This window comes from Pavona decussata, unplaced genomic scaffold (genome assembly GCF_977016875.1).
Source record: "Pavona decussata unplaced genomic scaffold, jaPavDecu1.1 SCAFFOLD_77, whole genome shotgun sequence".
Classification (NCBI taxonomy): Eukaryota; Metazoa; Cnidaria; class Anthozoa; order Scleractinia; family Agariciidae; genus Pavona; species Pavona decussata.
This window is the reverse complement of record NW_028145495.1, coordinates 950,970-958,953: the sequence shown is the minus strand read 5'-3', so window position 1 is coordinate 958,953 and position 7,984 is coordinate 950,970. Positions and strand designations below refer to the sequence as shown.

At 39.3% G+C, this 7,984-nt stretch overlaps 1 long non-coding RNA gene across 1 annotated transcript; it reads right to left on the bottom strand.

Moving 5' to 3' along the window:
* Positions 1–1,369: 1,369 nt before the first annotated feature.
* Positions 1,370–4,304, bottom strand: LOC146476429 (uncharacterized). Its single transcript, XR_014865631.1, has 2 exons — positions 3,011–4,304; positions 1,370–2,979 (listed from the first exon to the last, which is right to left on the bottom strand). It is a non-coding gene; the product is annotated as an uncharacterized LOC146476429 (long non-coding RNA).
* Between the last annotated feature and the right edge of the window lie 3,680 nt (positions 4,305–7,984).

Sequence of the window (7,984 nt, the reverse complement as noted above, 5' to 3'; positions counted from 1 at the left end):
CAAGGAATGAGTGGGGGGAAGCGGGGGATCAAAAGTTTAGACTTTTAAATGCAGGGCTTAAAGGGGAAGTATCATGGGGGTTTTGGTATCATTTGTTAAAAATGATGAAATAAGACCTTCCAAATAATTCTAGAATGACGAGAGGTAAGAAGTCAACTCAATTCTTGAAAGGAACAACTCGTGATCTGTTCTAGTGCGTTTTGGAAACAAAAATGCAAGAACTTGAAAACCACTAGCCTAACATTTTTCAAGTTTCAATCCATACCAGCCTACTCTGTGTCTGGCCAGAGGCAATAATCGACAGTTTTATTACACTGGGGTGATAATTTATTACAAACTTGACAATTAATTCTTTGTTTCTGCTGACAGACAAACATTTTGGGTTTTGAAATGGCAGTTGTGTGTTTTATGACTATGTGGGAAAAGCAAATTGGAATCCATAAAGAAACTTGGGGGTAACCAGCATTTTTCTGAGATAATTGGGCTTCACTGTGGAAAAACAAGTGCCATACATTGTCATGGGTGCCTGTTGTTTACATCTTTTAAAGCTTTTTAGAACAAGATGCCTGCTACACTGGCATTACGCGTGATGCTGGGGCTGATTCATTTATTCCAACTGTATGCTTCGCCGATTGATAAATCTATCCTTGCTAATGGAATAGTATGAGTCAAGACGATCGCGTTACGTTGTTTCCCTTGTGTTACGCGACTCAGACTTTTACTGGAAATTTTTGAAATTCCATTACCATAACATAAGCTTCTCAATGACCTCTTTTCAGTCTCGTGTCGTGGTCTAAGACTGTCAAACAAAGCACGATTCCTTCGCCATGAACTAACCAATTTCCACCGTTTTAAATGTCGAGTGCTTCTTAGAAGTTATTTTTTTGATTCACCGCTTCAAAATGGTGAAATTTCCGTTTAAAAACGGCACACTTGAGTCCAGAACATGTTATAAACAATATGGCGCCAAATTTAATGCAGTTTTAATTAAGAAATCAAATGATGCGTTGACGTCACACAGGTAAGGGTGAGTGGGTCCCCTCCCTCGTGATATAAGCGACAAGAATGGATTTTGATTGGCCTGCTGTTGTTGAAGACAATCAGAACAATACATCCCGAGTAGGAGAGGGGAGAGTTTAATGAATAAATTAATGTACAGGTTTGTGGATACGAGGAAGAAAAAAAGAAAAAAAAAAAAAGAGATCGACCCGTTTTTAGACACGGTATACCACCTCAGGGCATCCCGCGTAATTATGATTTTAGATTATGAATTGTAAGTTCTCTCATTTTCAATTTCTTGTTTAAGCTCTCATTTGGTAAACTGCCACGGGAGTGTTCACATTGATTTGCATAGTGCAAAAACTTCTCCTTTTAGGTAAAAGCATTTGTTTAATTTGTAGGTATTTTCAACACTTTCTACAAAATTAATTTTACTTCTGTTGTTACCAGTAACATTCTTATATAGTTTACAATAATAATTTGTTTTATAGTGAAACCATAAACCACTCACTGAAGGCCACTGCACATATTAGAATTTGCACAAAGTTCGCAAATGTTTTATCTATAATTTTTGTCAATAAACTTGGTGAGGAAAGCAATACCGTCTAGTAACTTTGGTGTCAGTCAGGCTACATAGCATGTCATCTTATGAACAGCCCTTCTGAATACCAAAGAAAAGGTGTTTCCTATTCCGGAATAGTCCGAAAAGAACACGCCCTCAGTATTCTGGTACCTACATAACAAGTGCACTTGAAGAGATGGGGAGGAGAGGTTCTCCCACCCCAAAATCAACTACACCTGATATGCAGGCTTATTGTGAACAAGATGTCACTCAGGCTAATTCACCTGTATATATTACCTCATCTGGCCATCTACATGAAGATAGGCCTGTGCAGTATGCCTCACCTCCTTGATTTACAGTCAACTCCCTTTATTGCCGACACCCTCAGGACAGCAAGTTAATGTCCTTAATAGCGAGTGTCCAGAATAGCGAGAATTTATTTCACTCAAACATCTACAATTTATTTTTGCTGGGAATATAACTGCTGTCCGTCATGGTATTATCGAGGTGTCAGTAATGGTGAGATGTCTGCAAGGCAAGAGTTGACTGTAGTTTAATACCAGGGCCCAGTTGTTCCTGGATTAGTGGGAACTTTGATTCTAGTTTAATGATCAATCAATAAAGATTCTTCGAAAAGATATTTGACACTCAGTTTTGACTTAGACTTTCTTTACATTAATCGGCTTTCAAACAACCGGGCCCCGAAAATAATAATTATTATTATTATTGTTATTAACTATTTCCAAAACTTTGTTGCATTTTTGTGTATAGTGGGCTGGTCTCTTGTGCAATTGTAACTGCATCCTGTGCAAGACTAATTCAAAAAGTTTGTGAAAAATCTGGGTTATGGTAGAATAATTTTTGTCTGATAAAAGCGTTTTGCAGACAGAAATACTGCTTTGCAGCTAGGATAAGTTTTCACTGACTTTTCCTACCCTTTGTTAAAGGGAACCTCCACTCCGACAACAAATGGACGGTAAATTATTTGAAATAGTGTCTAAATTCAAAATTTTAGTTCAAAAAGTAGAAGTGACATTCAAGTGTGCTAAAAATTAAATAGGATTATCGCCTACTTTTGCTTTTAAAATTCCCCAGCACCGCCATTTTGGATTTATGACGTCATGCAGTTGCCGCTATTGATAGTAAGCAGAAGTTCTTTTGTGTGAAACAATAGAGCAACCGTAATACGTCATGAAATCCAAGATGGCAGCACCTGGGAAATTTAAAAGTGAAAGTAGGCAACAAAAATTATCTAATTTTTAGCACACTTGAATGTTATTTCTACCGTCCATTTGTTTTCGGAGTGGAGGTTCCCTTTAATTTTCCAGTTGATATATGGATACATTCTTTTTTACACATTCTTTACACACGAACGCCAATTACGGATTCTCAAATATGACAAAGGGTAAAGTTGAAGCCTGCTTACTTGGGCGGAAACATTTCCGCCACTAGCCTTCAACAGAAATAAAAGAATTTTCTTAGATCAAACAAACTAGAAACCAGCTAGATTGTTCTTTAAAAATGCCTTGTCGAAAGTATAAAGGAAAAGGTTGAAGATAACGGTACAAAATTATCTTTTACGATCAAACCAGGACTTCAAACTTTGATGACTAAGCAATTTCAGTACAGCTTCTTCAGATGCAGTTATATCTCCAGACCAAAATGTAAACGAAGCAATCCTTCTCGTGGTTTCAAAGTTGACTTGAAATTAAGTCCTTATATTTCTTTGTCTTCCTTTTGTAAGTATCACCACAAGAAGCCGTGAGAGATGACAACATTTTCAAAATAACTTTTCCACCTTGCATAATGTTTCGTCTAATTCGTATTATTTCTCTACCAGTTTGATCTCCTCATCAGTCTCCGGGCTTCCGTAATATTAAATAATCTTTCTTTGAATGATCATGAGTGTTAAAATAATGTAAAATCCAGCGGCCGCCAGCGTACTTAACCCGAAACAAGGTATCCACTCCTGTCTGTACTGTACACGAGATCGTGAATGAGGTTGCCAAATACCCGTCTTGAGGTCATTGTTCAACACTGTTCTTTCGACTGTACATGTTTCAATTCGGTAGAAAAATTCCTTTAAATGATTGTATATCTTACTAAAACGCGTTATGAGGCAACGTAAAGTGACTCGGTCGAATAGCAAAGAAATCTCTACATGAAAATAAACACGCCTATTGGGTGGGAAAGGCTGTAGCATTAAACAGAATCGAGAAGAAACACGGACGAAAGTCGCAGTGGCATCTGCGATCGATTGCGATCGTGATTTTGATACGCTACTGGTACGTACGCTCGCAGTCAAATAGACGAAATACTTGCATTTCTGCTACGTACTACACTCCATCAGGAAAAGGCAGTTTCCAATTCCACTATAGCATATGAGAATCACCGCAGCGATAAAGACGATGGTACAAATCGTACATGGGCGTCTTTCAAGGAAGAAACTTGCCAAGTACAGCGTCATAAACATCGAGTGGTTGTGCAACAGAAACAAGTTCGCTGGGCGTGGAATGAGAAGAAGCGGCAAAAGCCATTGTAAGCAATACATTGTTCAATATTAGCTTCCTCGAAACACTCTTCAGTCGCTCTTACCCTGTAACAAATCCGTACAAAACTTCACAACTTCACAGAAAGCGAAACTCGTTGGTTCACGGCGTTCACGGACCCAGGTTTCCGCGAGGCCGACACGTTTTCTGAATGACGTCATCTTTTAGAAGACAATAGGTCCGTAATAGGCACATATCAGCACAGGCAGCCCAAGCTCGCGTCACTAGAGAGCGTGTAACAATTAATTCAGTAGTGGGCATGATGACCTTTGAGTGCAAGCAGTCACTGAGAATTTTTAAAAACGCATTATAAGACTTTATATGGGAAATAAAATGCTGTCGATTATGAAGGTTAAAAAAAGCTAAATTTAAGTTTTATTCAATAAAACGAATAAAACTGCCAAGTTCGCGGCGTCACTAGAGAGCTAGCCTGCGTGGCAGGCACTAGAAAGGGGAAGGGAGAGGGGAAAATTGAGTGCGCGAGAAACGCGCGGCGCGAGCTCGAGGGAGAGGGGAAAGGAATGACAGGGATTTCAAAGGATGCACGAAACGGCAAAATAAACCCCAAAACGCACAAGAATACACCAGAGGTGAGTCAGTTTTATTCATTTTATTGAATGAAACTTAAATTTAGCGTTTTTTTAAGCGTCAGAATCGTCGGTATTTTATTTCCCATACAAAGTCTTATACTGTGCGTTCAAATTCTCAACGGCTGCCCGTAACCCAATACCGCTTGCACTCAAAGGTCATCGTCTCACTAGTTATTAATTAATCACACGCTCTCTAGTGACGCCGCGAACTTGGCAGTTTTATTCGTTTTATTGAATGAAACTTAAATTTAGCTTTTTTTAACCTTCATAATCGACAGCATTTTATTTCCCATACAAAGTCTTATAATGCGTTTTTAAAAATTCTCAATAGCTGCTTGCACTCAAAGGTCATCATGCCCACTACTGAATTAATTATTACACGCTCTCTAGTGACGCGAGCTTGGGCTGCCTGTGATATCAGAAGCCATAATCAGGGATGGTACATATAGCGTGTGGTTATTGGGAAAATATTGACAATATTGGTCGAATTCCGAGAGGAGGGCATTGGGATTTTCGGTTTTTGCGTTTTGGCATTTTTTAGGCCAGTTTTCGGTTTTTGAACCTCAAAACTTCCGTTTTTCGGTTTTGGTGTCTGTTGCCGGTTTGCGGTTTTTCCTTTTTTAAACATTTGGTTTTCGGTTTTCGGCCAAAATACGAGACGTTTCTCGGATCTGGTATCCGTTCTGGTTTTCGGTTGTTCCTACTTGGTTGCCGGTTTCTCTTCGGCAATTATGCACCTCAAGCGTGTGCGCTTTACGATATCGCTAAATTTCCCCAAAGTCCTCTATTGCGACTCAAAGAAGGATTTTCGTCAATTTTCCCAATTTAAACTGAGTAGAAGAATTGCCGGATTCACGCGCATAGCATCCAAAAATACCTTGATGAAATTAATATACATTGGTCCGTATGCTCCACGTGTCACCAATGTATCAGATCGATGAGGGGTTTGGAAATTGAGGTGGTTTTGGTTTTTTATTCGGTTTTTCGGGTTTGATCGAAATATATTTCGGCTGTTTTGCATTCTATCGGTTTTTCGGTTTTGAGTTATTTTTTGTGAAACCAGTATTTTCTCAATGCGAACCAAACAAGCTAGGTCAATAAGGCTTTTGTTATAGAGGCTTCCCCATTGTTGCTTTTAAGTCCTTGTGAAAATTAGCGAAACTAAATCCAAATCGAAATCAATACCGTGCAAAACCTCCCTAACGGGATATGCGTGCATAGAAAGGCGGTTGGCAGATATTCAGTCATTGTAGTGGCTTTTGCATATCAATTTAAAACTAATGTTCTGTGTCTGGATGTAAAATTCGTCATTTTCGTAGTAAAACTCTGGCGTTGCGGTTTGAACAGTTTCTAGTTCATGAGCTCAATTTAAAATATTTTTGCTTTGTTTTTGCCAAAATTGAAACACATTACTCCTTTTAAAAATAATTTGCTTTGTTCAGCATAGGAAAATTCAGACTGCTGAGGGAACCAATCAGCGCAGACCAGTTCAGTTATATATTAATAAACACCATTATTTTGCCATGTAATGCATCAGTCAATTCCAGCTTTGCCCACCCCCCCCCCCCCCCGGGCAATAGTGGAGCATTTTCCCGCACTGTCCATCCCGGGGGTCGGGCATTAGCCTTCCACCCAATTACCCCGGGGCATTTGACCATCTCACTTTTTTTACCTTATAAAATTTTCGCTTCTTCTAATGACCAATTCATTGGCAAATTCAGTAAGTTTCTTCTAGAATACGTCTATGTAGGACGCAAATGGGATGCTAGAGCTGCAGAATGACCTGTTTGGCACTAAATACGGGAAACAAGACCTAGCTGGGACTAAATTTGGCCTGAATTACCCTAGATTTTATTGCAAGTAAGTCGAGAAAGGAAGAAAACAAAGCATTTTTGAGCCCCTACCCTGGGGCATTTGAACAACGTTTTGTCCCGGCTGTGGGGCATTTGCCAGCTTATTTTCAAAATATCCTAATTCTCAGGGGTCGGCCCGGGGAGGAGGGGGGGATGGGCACGGCTGTTATTGACTGATGCATAACTTTGTTGCTGTCCGTTACATAAGAAAATATTTTAAATGCAGACTGGAATATTGGTTTATGCAGTTAAGAGGAAAAAGTGAGATTGTTTAAATATTTTGTTGACAGGAGTGTATTTTATTAGCCTGCGTCGCAGACAGTCTATACAATCCCTGATATCGAGTTCTCTATAGGTCTTGAGTGACAAGTCCGGCTGCAACGCAGGCTAGTATTTTATCTACTTATCAAAAGATTATGTAGTCTGCATAGCTGGTGGAATGTTGAACAAAAGGCGAAAAGTGGGCGAAAGGACAGCGATGCTGGGAGGAGAATGGGCATTATCCTGCTCTTTGTCGTAGCTTACATCACTCTTGGCAGCTCCGCCATGAAAACTTTACATTTGCATGTGGACCTATTGCCAGCTACCCTACCCATTGTGGAGACCAATATAGTTAATAAACATCTGATAAACATCTGAAGGGGACAAACCATTTTATTTTTAGAGGAGGAGGAGGAGCGGGGGGAGAGGTGTTTACAATTATTTGTTTTCCACAGCAAATTTTTATAATAAAATGCAACCGCCCATCCCTTCAAAATAATACGGCTTGTCCCTAAAACCAAGTAAATAACACCTCATGGAAAAAAGAAAGAGTAACGCGTCTTTAAACTTGTGTATTTATTAACAATAGGTTAAGATGGCTTTGATGAATACATTTGCAATACCAATCCCAAAAGCCACAGAACAAATGACCACTCTAACGTACAGTTTTCTAGGATATACTTAATTGCTATTTGGAAGGGGTTTCAAAGTTCCCTGATAGGTTTTGAGGAAAGTTTGTGCTCTGAAATGGTGCTTGAAATAGAAAATTAAATTAAAGTGCACATAACCCCAAAAAAGTTTTCGCTTAAATAAATCTTTGCACCTGTTCGAAATGCATTGAGCCTTTTTGCGCCTTTTTTCAACCAAATCTTGCTGTAAAAGTTATGAAATCTAGCCATCATCTGTCTCATGACCGAGCTAGTAAGGGGCATGGGTCTTTTCCTTACTTGACGTCACAAACTGATTTGCATTGTATTAAGTCTTCGTGAAAATGCATGCAAAGCAATTTGTGACGTCATGTAAGGATCCGAATAGACTCATGCCCCTTACCAGCTCGGTCATGGGACAGATGATGGCTAGATTTCGTAACTTTTACAGCTTATAAAAAGTCAAGATTTAGTTGAAAGAAGGCGCAAAAAGGCTCAATGTGTTTCAAACTGGTGCAAAGGT